The sequence below is a fragment of the Coenobita brevimanus genome, chromosome 40, assembly GCF_032717465.1.
Source record: "Coenobita brevimanus isolate Jiangsu-jjx chromosome 40, ASM3271746v2, whole genome shotgun sequence".
In the NCBI taxonomy this organism is placed as follows: Eukaryota; Metazoa; Arthropoda; class Malacostraca; order Decapoda; family Coenobitidae; genus Coenobita; species Coenobita brevimanus.
In genome coordinates, this window is record NC_136993.1 from 60,415,188 (window position 1) to 60,432,562 (window position 17,375).

Here is a 17,375-nt window from a genome sequence, read left to right on the forward strand (position 1 = left end):
GAATCTCGTGATTATAATACTGCTTCTTTTTCTGATACTCATGCGGCTCTATCGCAGTGTCATGATTTCTTTCTTGACAGTAATGGTATTCCTTAAGCCTTTTTATGTTACATGTCTGATGAGTCCCTTTCGTTTTTCTGTCATTGTTTAATGGTTTCTGGTGTACTCGCAAGTTTCCAGCTTGTTTCGGGTGATGCTGTAGTTATCCCCATCCCCAAAGCAAGGAAGGATCAACTGTGCAGGTGACAAATTATTGGGCCATTTCTCTTACTCCTTGTGATATATAAGGTCTTGGGAAAGATGGTGAACGGTCAACTTGTGTGGTTTTGAGAGAGAGGTGACTTTTTATCCCCTCCCCAGTGTGGTTTTTGTAAATTATAGTCTAGCTCTCATGCCCTGCTCTTCTTGGATTCGTCTGTCTGTGAGGCTATTTCCACCAACCAACACTAGATCATGGTCTTCCTCTCTGGAGAACGCATATGACACTGCCTGACGTCATGGCAATTTTGCTCTGTTTATGAGTTTGGTATCTGTGTGCATTTGCCTATTTTTATCCTGCAGTATTCATCTAACCATTTTTAAGGGTCTGAGTGGGGGAGGGGGTGCAATTAATGCCCATGCACTTCAGAACGGTGTACCAGAGGGGAGTATATTCAGTGTTATTCTTTATGCTGTGCCCTTCAACCATGTAATGAATGCTTTCCATGATGGTGTACGTAGCTTTACTATATGTCGATGCGGCTCTATCGCAGTGTCATGATTTCTTTCTTGACAGTAATGGTATTCCTTAAGCCTTTTAATGTTACATGTCTGATGAGTCCCTTTCGTTTTTCTGTCATTGTTTAATGGTTTCTGGTGTACTCGCAAGTTTCCAGCTTGTTTCGGGTGATGCTGTAGTTATCCCCATCCCCAAAGCAAAGAAGGATCAACTGTGCAGGTGACAAATTATTGGGCCATTTCTCTTACTCCTTGTGATATATAAGGTCTTGGGAAAGATGGTGAACGGTCAACTTGTGTGGTTTTGAGAGAGAGGTGACTTTTTATCCCCTCCCCAGTGTGGTTTTTGTAAATTATAGTCTAGCTCTCATGCCCTGCTCTTCTTGGATTCGTCTGTCTGTGAGGCTATTTCCACCAACCAACACTAGATCATGGTCTTCCTCTCTGGAGAACGCATATGACACTGCCTGACGTCATGGCAATTTTGCTCTGTTTATGAGTTTGGTATCTGTGTGCATTTGCCTATTTTTATCCTGCAGTATTCATCTAACCATTTTTAAGGGTCTGAGTGGGGGAGGGGGTGCAATTAATGCCCATGCACTTCAGAACGGTGTACCAGAGGGGAGTATATTCAGTGTTATTCTTTATGCTGTGCCCTTCAACCATGTAATGAATGCTTTCCATGATGGTGTACGTAGCTTTACTATATGTCGATGAATTTGTTTTCCGTCACTGCATCTTGAATGTCTCTGGCTGAGAGGGAGTTGCAGCTGGCTCTTAACAGTCTCCCATTGGGTCGACTCGCAGTCTACAAAGACTGTGGCAATGCATTTTTGTTGTCTTCATGGTAGCCAAGCAGATCCTGATGTGTATCTCCATGGTTGCAGAATCTCCTGTGTGGAAGAGACTGTTTTGGGGTCTTATATTTGATAAACATCTGATTGGGTTCCTCATTTTCATTATGTTAAGGCACGTTGTATGAAGGCCTTGAGGCTTCTGAGGCTTACCTCCTGGGATCCTGACTGTCACACTCTTCTCCTCCTCCTTGTGTATCGTTCTCTTATTCCTTCTAAACTTGAATATGGGTGTGATGTCTACTCTGCTACAGATGTTCGTCTCTGCATATTTGATTCTGTTCACAATGCTGATGTTCGTTTGGCCACTGGGACATTCAGGTCATCCTTGATTTCTACAGTAGTATTTGTGGAATACTGATACCTTGTCTATGGATTTACGTTACCAGTCACTGGTGATGAGGTGTTGGTATTGTCTTCACTGCCTCCCAGACTCAGTACCTTCTGCCATGATCTTTCAAGATTCCCGATCTTCTGTTTATGACACTCATCCTAGTTTCCCGAATCCCTTTGCCTACTTGGTCCTGTCTGTTATGTCAGCTTTCTCTGTTCCTAGGCTGGCAGTTTGCCCACACTGGATCCTGACAGTGCATTTTTGGCTACACTCTCATGTGACATTCTGTAGGTTCATTGTATGTAAAAGAGTTTACTTTCCTCATTGGTGTCCCTCTCTCCCTTCAAAACATGCCTCTACTCATAAGGACTCTGTCACTCTCTGTACTGATAGATCGAAGACTGATACTGGTGTAGGCTTTGATGTCATCTTCCTTCAGCTGGGGTGGTAGACTTCCTGGTATGGCTTCAGTTTTTATGGCGGCACTGACTTCGATTTTACTTTCCAGATTCTCTCTCTCCGTCTGTTACTGTGATTTTTAGTGACTCATGCAGTACCCTATCTGCACTGGAGCCTTTTGATTCATCTCATCCACTGGTTTTATCAGTTTTAGAGTGGCTTTTCCTCCTTGGCCCTCGGGGTAGTCGTGTATAGTTATATTGGGTTGTTGCCCATGTAAAAATGTCCGGGAATAAGCAGGATGATCTGCTGGGCAAAGCAGCATCGACTCATCCTCCTGGTACTGTGGGGTCCCATTCTCCTCTTCTTTGGCTGCCAGCATATGATTTTTACCCTTTTATTTCTGGTCGGATCCGACATTGTTGGGATGACTACTAGGATGTGGTGGGAGTTAACAAGATGCATGCTGTTTGTGACAAGGTTTGTGTGAGACATGTCTTATTAGTGGGATACGACTTTATGGCCGCTGCGAATTGGCCACACAAGGTTTTCTCATGGATTATTAATGAAGTGCACTTCCCCTACTTTCTGTGAGGATTGCTTGGTCCTCCCGAATGTTCGGCACTTGCTTGTGGAGTGCCAGTTTTGAGGATGTACGCCGTCAGAACCTTTCTGAGCACCAGACGGGTGATGGCTCGCATCGTCTCTCAATGGTGCCTGGGGAGGTTGCCTGTTGTATGGGAGGCGAAACCCTCAGGTTTGTGGAGGCAGCTGAGCTGCTTCATAAGATTCATTTTGTGGTGTTTGTTTTTGGCATTTAGTGCAACTACCACTAGGGGTGGTTTTCAAGAATACTCCCCCAGTATCCCTGCTTGTCGTAAAAGGCGGCTAAAAGGGTTGGCGGAGGGTTAGTGCTCCTCCCCGGAAAACAACTAACTAAAAAAACAAACAAGAAGCCTCAGACAAGGACTGACCTAACGATTACGACCCAGGACCGGACAAAGGACTTGTTAATGGCTACATGGAATGTAAGAGGAGCAAATGATGAGGTGAAAGAGAGAGAGAGATTGTCCAGGTGCTTGAGGGTGCGAAAGTGGATGTATGTGGAATGACTGAAACAAAATGGGGAGGAGAAAGTGTGAGAGAATGGGAGTATGGATGGGGTATATGTGCAGGAGTAAGTAAGAATGAGAGGGCAAAGGAAGGAGTAGGAATAGTTGTGAGTAAAAGATGGAAGAAGAGCATAAGGCAGTATGGATCAGTTGGGTCAAGGATTGTGTGGGTAAAGTCTAAAGTTGGAATACAAGTGTGGGCGATTGTGTGTGTGTATGCGCCAACGCAAGATCGTGCTAGCAGAGTGAGAGAAGAGTTCTGGACAAATGTGGAAGTGTGCATGGAAAAGTTTGGAAGAAATGAGAGAGTGTTTTTGATTGGTGATATGAATGGCAAAGTAGGGAATGTGAAGGTGGATGGAATAGTTGGTGAGCGGGGTGTGCCTGCTGAGATAGATGAGAATGGCAGTGCGTTAGTGGACATTTGTGCTGGGAGGGGGTTGGTGATAGCCAATACCCTCTTCAGGCATAAAATGATCCACAGGTATACATGGCGAGTGATGAGAAGGGTGGGTGGTGAACTGAATGAAAGGAAGGCAATGATTGATTATGTGTGTGTGGATGAAAGGATGTGAAGATGTGTAATGCATGCAAGAGCTTATAGAGGTTGGGGGAGTGGGCTTTCTGACCACTACTTGGTGGTGGCCAGAATTAGGATCCAAGAAAGATGGAGGAATAGAAGAAGGGAAAGATGAGAGGAAGGAGTAGTTGCAAGGAGAGTGGAAAGGTTACAAGAGGATGAGAAAAAGGCAGAATATAAGAGAGAAGTGGAGGAACGATTGGGCAAATATGAATTGGAGTAGATGGGGGATGTGGAAGGTGTGTGCAGGATATTTACAGAAGAAATATGTGCAGCATGTGATGTGGTGTGTGGGATTGATTGATTGACTGATTGTAGTAGAAACTGGCGGCGCAACTGCTAAGGTCATATGCCACCGGACAACAAGCTAAAACACATGGCAAATAAATAGTGCATAGTTAATAACTTTTTCTAGAAGTGATACACTGAAAATAATAAAAGAATAGTTAAAAGAGAAAACAATTTCTTATAAAAGTAGGAGGCCCACCTCCTGAAAAAAAACAAAAACATCAGTAAAATCGCTATGAGCTTCACCAAGCATCGAGGAGAGACAGTAGGCACCATCTACCCCTGTATGCCTATGGAGGAATCTCCGACGCCGGTCCCCCAAACGTGGACACTCGACCAGCAAGTGACGGACAGTTGTCATAAAAGACTTTGTAGTTCCTTTGTGGTTACTTGTAGTTGAGTTATATATATATTAGACTTGTGGGCGAGCGGTTGGTATATTTGAGTAGCTTGTAGTAGATAATCTTCTTTCCCATTTGTCATGTAGTGACAGGAGAGGTAAAGAATAGTATGGGACTATTTTTATTTGTCTTGGAAATATTAACAAGTCTCTCACTCACGAGTGAGTTGAGCAGAGTCCCTGTCTCCCTGTCTCGCTCTCTCAGTCTCTCTCTCAAGTTGCTAAGCCCTTTCTCCTTCTGACCTGCCTGTTCTAAGGCCTGTCTCCTTCTGAGCTCTCTTTCCTAAATTCTGGTGTAGCAGGGGTTGTATCACGTGTGTTCCTTGTGAGTGGAAAGTTCTAGAAACCTGTGTGTGAGTATGTGTGTATGTTTGTGTATGGTCACTAAGGCTTTGTTCACCGGTGGATTGCTGACAACTAACTGCATCATCTCCTTACTGGCCACTGTCGTCAGCTTTCCTCAGTGTAATTTGCAAGCTCATTTCCCATTCCCAGGCTCGCATAGAGCTGTCTATCTATCTATTTATCTATCTATCTATTATGATTTGTAACTACAATATGGAGTCCCAATACACTGCTCGGTCACGCGAAAATGGCGTACCATCGACAGTTAATAGTCCTAACATATTAATACATATTATATACACATTATAATGAACTTATAAGCTAATTAAGTGAAATACATAATATTGTAAAAGTAACATAATTGTAAGAATATTGTATACATATAATATTTATAGTAAATAGTGATTATTCAGTAATATTACATTTTAAACAAGTTGTATACATATTTGAATAAATGCATTAAAGTAAATTATTGAACTGTAATACAGTATGTACTTGGGTTATTGTAGTGAAATGCATACATGCAAGAAAAAAAAATAGTTTAAAATTAAGATTATGGTAAGAGTTATTAATATTTCATTTAAAGATAATGGTACTGGTATGCCATACATGGGTCATTCTTCTTTGTATTTTTTTTTTTTTTTATATAATTAATACTATATACAAAATATATACACTTCATTCAGGGGGGTTAACTTTGATGTTAACTCTCCCCCCCACTAAATAATGACTCCAAATTAGCAATTCTTGCATGCATTCTGTGCATTGCGAACAGCAGTACTCCAACTACAATGCAGACGATTATAAAGACAGTAGGTGCTGGGCTATACACATAATATGGGTTGAACATACTCAAACTCAAATCTTCCCAGGGCTTCATTGTTTCATTGATCAGCTGCATAGTTTCAAACTTAGGTGAAGTCAGCTTAATACTTGTGCTCATGTTTAAGTTCATATCAGGCAGTGGGTGGAAATGTTTGTGTGTATGATTGAGAATGGCGTAGTGATTGATGGTGGATAAAGTAGACATGGCTGGTGTAAATACCGCACAGTAGTCTGGTGCTATGTATAATCCTGATGCTGATGTATGAGATGGTGGTATATCTGGACAGACTATGTAAACTGATGTGTTATGAGGGAAATAAAAAAACTGTGAGTGTCCAATGCGTTGATGGTGTACAAGTTTATCTGGAGCAAAAGTGAAGTTGCAATGATGATGAATATTGTCATTTCTGATGATAGCCACATAAGGGACTGTATCAGTAGGCTGAAACGTGAAAATGTACGCAGGACAAAGATGAACAGCATGTAAGGATGTGCGGCACTTTCGTTCAATCGTTGATTCACTTGCGAAAGTGACAGTGTCCCGTCTCTTGGAGACCATGATGAGTTCGGTGTCTGTGTTGATGTTGATGATGACCAAAGTGTTGTTATTTTTATAGGGGAAGGGGTGTATTTGGTATACTGTGAACATATCTTCAGTGATGAATGGTACATGAACTACCACTGATGTTGGTGTTAGTGTTGCTTCTAAATACGGGTAATATTGCATAAATTCCCTACTGCGGAACAACGGCTTCAATTTATGTTTATGTATGCCTTGACTAACTATCAGACGTAGCTCATGAACTGGGAGTAAGTCAATTGTGATCTTGCCATCACCAGCATTCGAAATTCCTTGCATAAGTGCCCTGAAACGATCTCTAGTGTTCTCTAATTGTAGTAGAATCGTGTCAATATGTTCTGTGATGATGAAGTGTTGGAAAAGTGTAACGTTTCCCTCCAATTCATTTATTTTATCTACACTCTCGAGAGCTATGTTTTCTGCTTGTTTCAGATTTTTCACAATTGTCTTCATTGCTGAGTTCTGTCCTGTGATGAATTTATCTTGGTATGTTAGTACCTGAGCTATCTTATTAAATTTGTTGTTTATTTCTTTAAGGTCATCCTCTGTAGCCAATCCAAAGATGTTCCTAAGAACTGCGCCACCCAGGTCGAACAAACCGCGCTTTTGGCGAGTACGTGTGATGTTGTTCCTGTCGCTCAGTACCTCCGTTCCATAAGATGGGAGATCTTGGATCATGACGAGCATAGTTGAATTCGCCTGTTCTAGTTTCCATTTCGCTAACTTTACCATTTCATTCACTTCCTTGGTGTTATGTGCTTGTGAAACATAATTTCCTATCATGAAGTCCAGAGTTCGCATCGGCGTCGCAAGTCTGTCTAGATAAGTAGGTAATTCATACAAGTAATCTAGACTTATTTCAGTACTCATGACGTCCTTAACCCTTTAACCGCGGGTATTGTTTTGGTCTGACTGTCCTCTCCCGCGGGGGTTTCAGCCAAATGTAAACAAACCTTTAAACCTTAATAACTCTGCACAGAATAAAGCTAGAGAAAAAAATAAGGTACCATTAGAAAGTACTAACCTTCAGCTTTCCATTGATGTAAATTTCATGACTTTGTTGACTTTCACAGGACAGGCAGTGCCGTTAGAAGTGAGGGGTGTAAAATCACTATTTTTCGCTCACACATCATTATCTTCGCTCATACACCATTACCAAATGCCAACCTCATTCTGATAATAATACTATAAACATATATGAACACTGCACATACGATAAACACCCACTCTGTGTTCACTGAGGCAGGTAAAAGGCACTGTAATTACCTGCACTTCACTGCCACATCAGCGGTGTTGTAATCACTATTTTTCGCTCACACACCATTACCAAATGCCAACCTCATTCTGATAATAATACTATAAACATATATGAACACTGCACATACGATAAACACCCACTCTGTGTTCACTGAGGCAGGTAAAAGGCACTGTAATTGCCTGCACTTCACTGCCACATCAGCGGTGTTGTAATCACTATTTTTCGCTCACACACCATTACCAAATGCCAATCACATTCTGATAATAATACTATAAACATATATGAACACTGCACATACGATAAACACCCACTCTGTGTTCACTGAGACAGGTAAAAGGCACTGTAATTGCCTGCACTTCACTGCCACATCAACATGTGTTGTCACTCACACAGCTGGACAGATACTGATGCGCGCTTGGTCAGGGGTGGGGTGGGGGGCCCAGGGGGTGGGAGGTGGGGCCCCAGGGGGGGGAAGAGGGAGGTGGGGGTCGGCTGGAGTGAAAGAACTTAATAGCTACTCTCCCTTGAAACAATTGGCGCACGGAAAAAACGCGGGGTATTCAAAATATTCACAAACATTCGAGAATGACACCCGCGGTTTGGTCCAGTTTTTGCAACGTCATTCTGGAATGACACCCGCGGTTAAAGGGTTAACGATTGTAGTCGTGGCCGTTGGAGCTATGAAGCATCCTTGTCGTACTATATGTTTGGGGTCTAAGTGCGCATATCCTCTTGCTATGTAGAGGAGAATCCATAGCATAAGTCCCTTCATCGTAACCTACCGAAAAAAAAAAAAAATCTATTAATTTCCTATAATGCTGTGGTCGATGATAGTGATGATGTGCGTTACGGTTGATTGTTATTTCATTTATAGAAGGAGTTTAAATCGATATTTAATTCTCGTAAATGATGTACTGTAGATTTGATTGGAACAGTTGCACCTATGTTCAATTGTTTGGTATATGACCTTAATTTCTTTTTGTAATCATTGTTGTGTTCTTGCTTGGTTTCTTGAGGTACGTTAATTTCGTAATCATTGTTGTGTTCTTGCTTGGTTTCTTGAGGTACGTTCGCCTGTTCAGTTGTATCCGAGGCTGAATAATTATGGGATAATTCCCTTGAAACTCGTTTTAAATGGTCAATATGAACTTGTTTCTCCTCGCCACTTGAAAGTGACTTAATTAAAACTTTGTTTGCTTTTATGTTAATTACTCTGTATGGGCCCTCAAATTTTGGGGATAATTTATTGTCTCTCGTATGAATGACACCGTAAACAATGTCTCCTAAGCTGATAGGTGAATCTTTTGCCTTCTTGTTAAATGCCTCCGTCATTTCTTCCTTGGACATCGTTAATTGTTTTTTGACTCTTTTGTGAATGTCCTGGAATTCACGTTAACGGAGTTTAGAGTAATCATCGTAATTGTATATAGGCATGCTGTCACCTTCTAGCTCATATGGTAATTTTTTATCTGTGCCATATATAATGAAATGTGGTGTGTCACCGATGGATTTATTTATAGACCCATTAATTGAGGCTTCTACTCTGGGAATCCAATCATCCCAGCTTGCATAATTTTCACTGAGAATGTGTCGTAGCACATCTAATACTTTTTTATTTTGTCTCTCTACCAACCCATTCGATGCTGGGTGATAGGCCAAAACGTTAACCTTTTTGATGTTGTATTGTTTACATATTTCTTGTAAGATCTCAGAATTAAATTCTCCTCCATTATCATTTATTAGTACCTTTGGGGTAGTAAAGCGACATATTACATTATCTGTTATTGCCTTTGCTACTGTCTCTGCTGTCATATCTTTAATTGGAGCTAAAATGATATAACGGGAAAAATGATCCGTTGCTACGAATAAGTATAGGTTATTATTGTATGATAATGGCATCTTGAGTAAATCAACAGCGACAACGTCCCATGGTTGATGTGGTACAGGGTAATTACCCATCGGTGCAGGTGTGATTGGGTATCCTTTGTGTTTCACACATGATTCGCATCTGTCTATATGATTGTTTATATCTTTTCGTAATGAAGGCCAGTATTATAATAGCTGGGCTTGGTTGAATGTCTTATCCTTTCCAGGATGTCCTGCATGTGGGCTGTCGTGTATCAATCGTAATACTTGGGGTATCATGTCATTAGGTACAACCAACTGGTTAGTATTTCTTTGGCGTTTTGGTTGTTTAGAGTTAATTTTGTATAATGTATTATTGACCATTGTGAATTGTTCAAGTGGGACATGCAGTTTGGGTAATTGTATGTCATCTCCACTTTCTAACTTGTATATTACTTTAGACCATATTGGGTCAAGTCTTTGTGCCTTTGCGATATCCTCGTGGTTTGGGATATTTCCTTTGAGATCTAACGCCGCGACCTGAATTGTGTTCGGGTTCCTAGATAATGCGTCAGCTACTATGTTCATTTTACCTTGTATATAATGAATTTGTACATTGTAGTTTTCAACTGTACATTTCCATCTTGCTCTCCTCCCAGAAAGGAGTTTTTCTTTAAACATACCCACCAGTGGTTTATGGTCGGTGAATAAGTGGATTTCGTAACCATATACCAAATCTCGAAACTTTTGTAATGCAAAAACCACTGCAAGTGCCTCTAAGTCTGTAGTGCAATATTTTTCTCCGCACCTCTTGTTTGTCTGCTGGCAAATGCAATTGGTTGATTCTTTCCTCTTTTATCTTCCTGCATCAGTACAGCCCCTAATCCTTTAACTGATGCGTCTGTACAAATAAGAAATGATTTTGTGTAATCTGGATATGCTAAACAAGGTGCATTTGTTAGTTTAATTTTTAGATTGTTAAATGCCCTTTTTTGTTCTTCTTCCCATTGGAATACAGCATCTTTTTTGAGTAGTTTGAATAGAGGAAAGGCTATATGAGAGAACTGTGGTACGAATGACCTATAGTACCCAGCCAGACCTAAAAATTGTCTAACTTCGTCATTCGTAGTGGGTTCAGGAAAATCTCTCACTGCCTGTATTTTGTCATCAGTGGTGTGAATACCATCAGAACTTAATTTGTGGCCTAAGAAATTTATTTCCTTAAGGCAAAATTTGCATTTAGAAAGTTTTATTTTTAATCCAGCATCACTAAGCTTTTGTAAGAGTAAGTCTAATTTCCTGAGATGATCCTTAATATTCTTCGTTGTGATTATAATATCGTCAAGATAAACAAATATTCCTTGTCCTAAAATTCCGGACAATACGTAATTCATAAGACGCTGGAATGTGCCTGGGGCTGTCCTCAGTCCCATTGGCATTCTTGTATATTGATAATGGCCTCTGTTTGTTGAAAAGGCAGTGAATTTACGTGACTCCTTAGATACCGGAATCTGATAGTAGCCGTTTAAGAGATCGATGGTCGAGAATATATTATTCTCCGGACCAATATTCTGTAGAACATTGCTTAGTAATGGCATGGGAAATCTGTCTGGGATTGTGTGATTATTTAGTTTACGGTAATCTACTTCCGCACGCATTTCTCCATTTCGTTTGGGCACGAAGAATAAGGGGGCATTCCACGGGGAGACTGAAGGCTCAATAATTCCAAGTTTTAACATTTCATCGACATACTGATTTGCAAGTGTACGTTGGGAGTGTGGTATGCGGTAAGCTGTTACGAAAATTGGTGGTGTTTCTGGGTGCACATTAACCATGTGATTAATCAAGTTAGTACACCCTAATTGTTCTCCGGGCAATGCTACGGTGTCCCTGTGTGTTTCCAGCAGGGTTAACAAATCATTTTCTTCATCAAATTCACCTGAGTGAATTAAATTCTCTTTTATTCTTTCTCTATCCGTAGATTTTATCTCACTTGTTACTCCAGCTATCACTATTTCCTTCACGGGGGCGGGACATTTTTCAATAGTAACTATGCAAGTTCCCTTTTTCAACTGAACTTCCCCATTCATGTGATTAATTATGAATATTTGAGTTTGCCCTTCGTCGTTCGTATGACATAATGTGTTTTCTACTGACAATCCCTTTACTTTACATAATTCTTCTAAGACAAGAACAGTACTATTCCGTAATTTGCTCTTTATGGTAACCTTCACGTATGAATTAGGTGGTATAACTAAATCATTAGTGAGATGGGCTGGAAAAATTGATAAATCAGTACTGTTATCTGGGTCACTATTTCTGGAGGATGGGGTTGGTGGTGGGAGTGGATCTATACACTCATCTGTTTGTGTATGTTTGTTTAAGCCTTTAATATTACCAATTCTTTTTGGTTCTCTTCTACCAATCGGTGAGGGCTCTGAAGTTATTTCCTCTATGAATTCATTATCAAAGTCTATTCCATTCATTTGTGGGAGTATAGTTATGTTCTCAGCTCTCATGGATCTTAAGCCCAGTAACATATGAGCTTTAATTGCTAAGTTTTCAACGATATAGAAAAATGCAGAGAATGGTCTTGTAATTTCTGTGAAACTGAGATTTAATCTTATCATACCCTTCACTGTAATCTCTTGTCCATCTACTGTGTATAAATCTAAATCAGCTTCATCCAGAAAAGTTACTTTCTTTTTATTTTTAAGAATTCTATTTAGTTCTTCATGTGTTATTAAGTTCACTGGAGAGCCTTTATCTAAAAATAAGGAAACGTTTTGATCCTCACATACAGCTGGTATCAAGATACACTCATTTTCCAACATGCCTCCTATGTGAAGTTTAGCCTTGTTCTTCTTTACGTTTGTTTGTTTTTTGTCATGACTTGGTCTTCCCCCGATTTGAACATAGACACAATTTTTTCTACTGTTTTGCAGTCACTGGTCCAGTGCCCTTGGTATCTATGATGCCTACAGTAAGGACCAAATCCTTGTGTCTTTTGTTTGTCCTCTTTCGCCGTGATAAAGCATTCATACCTTGTGTGTCCTGGTTTTGCACAATAATGACATAGAATGGACCTATCCCTTGACTGTGACCTACGAGGTGATTTCCCATAAGAAGTGTTGTTTATGGCGCGAGACCTGCTCGGGCTACGCGAAAACTTATGAAACTGCCTGTAGGAAGGCGTCTGTGAACGAGGCCTTGTCACGTTTGCTTGTTTGGCCTGCCTGATTTCTGGTCGCGATCGATTTTGTTCTCTGTTTGGGGTCGGTGTAGATGTTTTCACAGCTGATACTGTCTCAGGTACCCTCATTCTACCAGAATGTGCATGTGTGTCGACCATACCTGCTTTACTGCACTGCATCTCTACCTCGTTCATTAAGTCTAGCAAGCACATTCCTGGGGTGTATGCGATCGTCTTGGCGATCTTAAGGGTCCTATCAGGTAATTTACACAAGGCAGCTACATAACCAATGATGTCCACAACGAGGTCTGGGGACATCTTTCCATCATCTGTTATCCAATTAGAATTTTCCAAAGTAGCTAATAATGTTATCTTGATTGTGGAGACATCAGCAGTTATTTCACTGAGCACATGGTTTGTAGTGTGCTCCCTTACAAGATCTACAATTTTATGTAATTCTGGAATTATACCTGGCAAGAAGTTCATACCTCCAGAAAATTTCTTCAGAAATTCAGTTTTAAATTCATCATATGTCCTAGCACGATGGAGCTTGTCGGAGCGAAGCAAGTTGCTTGCTGGACATCTTTCCTGGCTTATGCAAGATGAAAAAATAGCAATTTTCTCTTGTTCATCTAGTATGTGGCGCTTGATGAACATTTGTTCGCACTGACTGACTAATGAAATGACATCAATGCGATCTTTGTCTGTGCCAGAGAATTTTGGGGCAGTTTTATCCTCGTGATACACAAACACGTGAGGTGTGGTTGTTAGATCAGCGGTATTTGTTTCTTGATTCATTTTTACTGTTTGCTCTGTTAATTCAACTTGGACGTGTTTATCGTTGTGTGAGGGAATGGTGGAATAGGTACGACCGGACCGGTGAACCCTGTTAAGTATATTGGCATACGTGTGCAAGGCAGCGGCAAAGTCCGCACTCTCTACGTCAGAGGGGGTTTCCCACTCATCATCTGAAACTGCCGTATTTGTTTCTTGATCTTTAGTGTATGGTGAGGTTTGTACAAAGGGTGGGCTGCCTTGAGGCTCTCTTAATTGTGAGTCTGTTGTTGTGGCAATTTGTGTGTCATCTGGTGTGTTGCCTTGGGGCTCTCTTAATTGTGAGTCTGTTGTTGTGGCAAATTGTGTGTCATCTGGTATTAACGTGGGTGGTGGCGAAAATATTCCTGTCATTAAGATATGGTGTTATGAAATACGCCTCTTGTTTATTTATGTCCTAACAAATAGACGAGTAAATAAGTTGATTATAGCTAATTTTAGCACTGAGAAGAAATGAGTAAGTATAATTTTACCCACTTGATACAGATCGTAGAGGTGTGTCGATACAAAAGTCGATCTCGGAAGAAAAATACAGGTTTGATTGAAGATCTCTTGATAATTCTAGTGGTGTGTTGATGGACGATATTACTCAGGAAATTCCATGGCCTGGTGCTTGTGGTGGTTAACAGCTGTCCCAGGCAAACCTCAGCATAGAACGTCGAATTTCCAACTTAACTGTGAAAATAAATGAGTATGAGTAGGAGCTATGTGAATAATGAGTAATGAGTAGTGGGTGAGAAGTGCCTGGTGTCAGTCACACGTTGCTTGGCATGGCAGACTCGCGTTGTGATGTCATCTCAGCACATGGTGACGTCGGCTTCCCACACTGGTAGCTGTGGTGAGTGAATGAGTAGCGATGAGTAACTTGAGTGAAGACGAGTGAATAAGATGAGTTGTGAATATGGACTTGGTGTTTGCTTCGTCGTCTTGACCTCTGCACTCCTGCGTAAGCGTGGGGGGTTGGGTGGATGTAGCAGAGAGAGGAGGGTGAGGTCTTGTGGTTATGAGTCGTGTCTCACTCTTCGTTTGTTTTGTTGTTCTTCCTCGAGGTATTTGTGGTCCTTTTTCCTTGTGATTTACTCGTTGTAGGATGAAGACTGCCGCTACTTGTAGGTGCGTGTAGAAGATTATACAGACAACATAGAGTTGTTAATTGTAGTTGATTGTAGATGGTTGTAGTTTGCTGGTTCGTCATAGAAATTGCAAGATCATATCAATATTTTGTTAAACTACTTGCAAGGCGTCGTGTGATCTCTTCACCTCTGCATCAGCATGATGATCGGGGAGACGGAGGGGGCTGGTTGGAGAGAAGTGTCAGGAGCTGGTTGTAAGTTGTTGGTTGTGAGAGGTATTCTTGTTTTCAATCTTGATATTTTGTAGGAATTCAGTGTTGATTCGTAGACGAGGTTCGTTTACGTTTGCTGCTACCAAATGTCATAAAAGACTTTGTAGTTCCTTTGTGGTTACTTGTAGTTGAAGTTATATATATATTAGACTTGTGGGCGAGCAGTTGTTATATTTGAGTAGCTTGTAGTAGATAATCTTCTTTCCCATTTGTCATGTAGTGACAGGAGAGGTAAAGAATAGTATGGGACTATTTTTATTTGTCTTGGAAATAATAACAAGTCTCTCACTCACGAGTGAGTTGAGCAGAGTCCCTGTCTCCCTGTCTCGCTCTCTCAGTCTCTTTCTCAAGTTGCTAAGCCCTTTCTCCTTCTGACCTGCCTGTTTTAAGGCCTGTCTCCTTCTGAGCTCTCTTTCCTAAATTCTGGTGTAGCAAGGGTTGTATCACGTGTGTTCCTTGTGAGTGGAAAGTTCTAGAAGCCTGTGTGTGAGTATGTGTGTATGTGTGTGTATGGTCACTAAGGCTTTGTTCACCGGTGGATTGCTGACAACTAACTGCATCATCTCCTTACTGGCCACTGTCGTCAGCTTTCCTCAGTGTAATTTGCAAGCTCATTTCCCATTCCCAGGCTCGCATAGAGCTGTCTATCTATCTATTTATCTATCTATCTATTATGATTTGTAACTACAATATGGAGTCCCAATACACAGTAAGGAGAACAAGGCAATTATCACAGAACGGTTGAGTCTCGCCGCTCATCAGGAAACCATGTGTAAGCTGAGAGTGCCCAGTGCGAAGCCTAGCAAGAGCTACCTCCAACTGCCGAGGCATGGAGGGGAGAACCCTTGGCACAACCACTCTCTGGAAAACCTCTTTCAGCTTATTATGAGCAACACCATCCCAGTGTCTCTGCCAACACACGTGCATTCTGTCCCACAAGTAAGGTGTTAGATCAGATGCAGGAAGCGGATATTCTGTTGGGGGCTGTTGAGTAGCCGCAGCCTTGGCCAATGCATCCGCAGTCTCATTGCCCATCACACCAACATGTGTGGGAACCCAGCAAAAATCCACTCTCTTCCCCCGATGACGAATGAGGAACAGCGACTCCAAAATAGCTAAAACTAAGGGATGGGAAGAGTTAAAAGAGTCCAGGGCCAAAAGCGCCCCTTGAGAGTCGCTAAAAATAGAAAAAAAATTATCGGGATGAACAAACACCAACTTCAAGGCTAAAATGATGGCTGACAACTCTGCAGTAAAAACTGAGGCAACCAAAGGAAGACTACCGCCACGGCTAAAATTGGGAAATACCACTCTAAAACCAATACCTGATGCGGATTTAGAGCCATCAGTATACACAGGCACAGAACCACCATGACTAGAAGAATGTTCTAAAAATAACCTTAACCCGCGGCGTCCCGTCGACGTACTTCCACGTCCTCACGTTATGTCACTGCCAATCCCGTTGACGTACTTCAACGTCCTGCAATTGCAAGGTTCATAATTTCCACAATTTTCAAAATTCGCGCGAGATTTTCGATTCGCCCTCGTACCCAAGCCTCCCCTACCTGCCGCCAGGCGGGCAGCGTCCTAGACCCCGCGTGACCCGTGCTCGCCCTTGTCTCGGTCACTCACCTTCTAGCAGTGACCCAGGTCAGACATGGCACGGAAAGGTCTCTCAGACAAGGAAATTGCATCCGCCCTGGAAGCCTTCACTGGATATAGTGATTCTCCACTCGACGATTGGTAGATCGCGATTACGTCCAGCCAGAGGAAGAAATAAGTAGCAGTGATGAAGAGGTCCCTTCGCCCCGAAAAACGCGGTATGTGACATACCGTAAGGCAAGGGAAGGCCAGCCTGCTCCCCAACCACGTGCACGGCTATCTCTCCATCCCGAATCTGATGAGGACGAGGATGTGGACGATGAGGATAACGGCGGCTTAGGACGTGATATCGCCTCGTGGTTGGGAAAAGAAAAAATATCACCACGAGGATCAGAAGGTGGGGCGAGAAGACATATAAGGTATGGTGAAAGTCTTTTGTCTGGGGAAGTGGAAAGTGGTGTGGTGGGATTGCTGGGTGAAAGGGAAAGTGTTGTGGCGGCAGCGCGGGGTGAAAGTGAAAGTGGTGTGGGGGTAGTGCGGGGTGAAGGGGCAAGTTTTGTGAGGGAGGCAGCACGAGCACGTGGTGCACGTAGGCCTAGGGGAGAGGAGGTGGAGCCACTCCCCAGCACGTCTTTCGCCCCACAATATTCCCAAACTTCCTCCCCACAGCCCCAGGATGTGGGGAAAGGAAAGAAAGGGAAGGGAAAGGGTAAAGGAAAAGGGAGAGGGAAGAGAAGTGTGAGTGATGAGAGGCGCCGCTCTCCACCTCCCCAACCTCCCCCACCACCCTCACCTCCCCACCCTGACGAAGGGGACGATGGGGACGTGGCTGGAGACGGTGGTGTCACGTGGAACTGGGAAGAT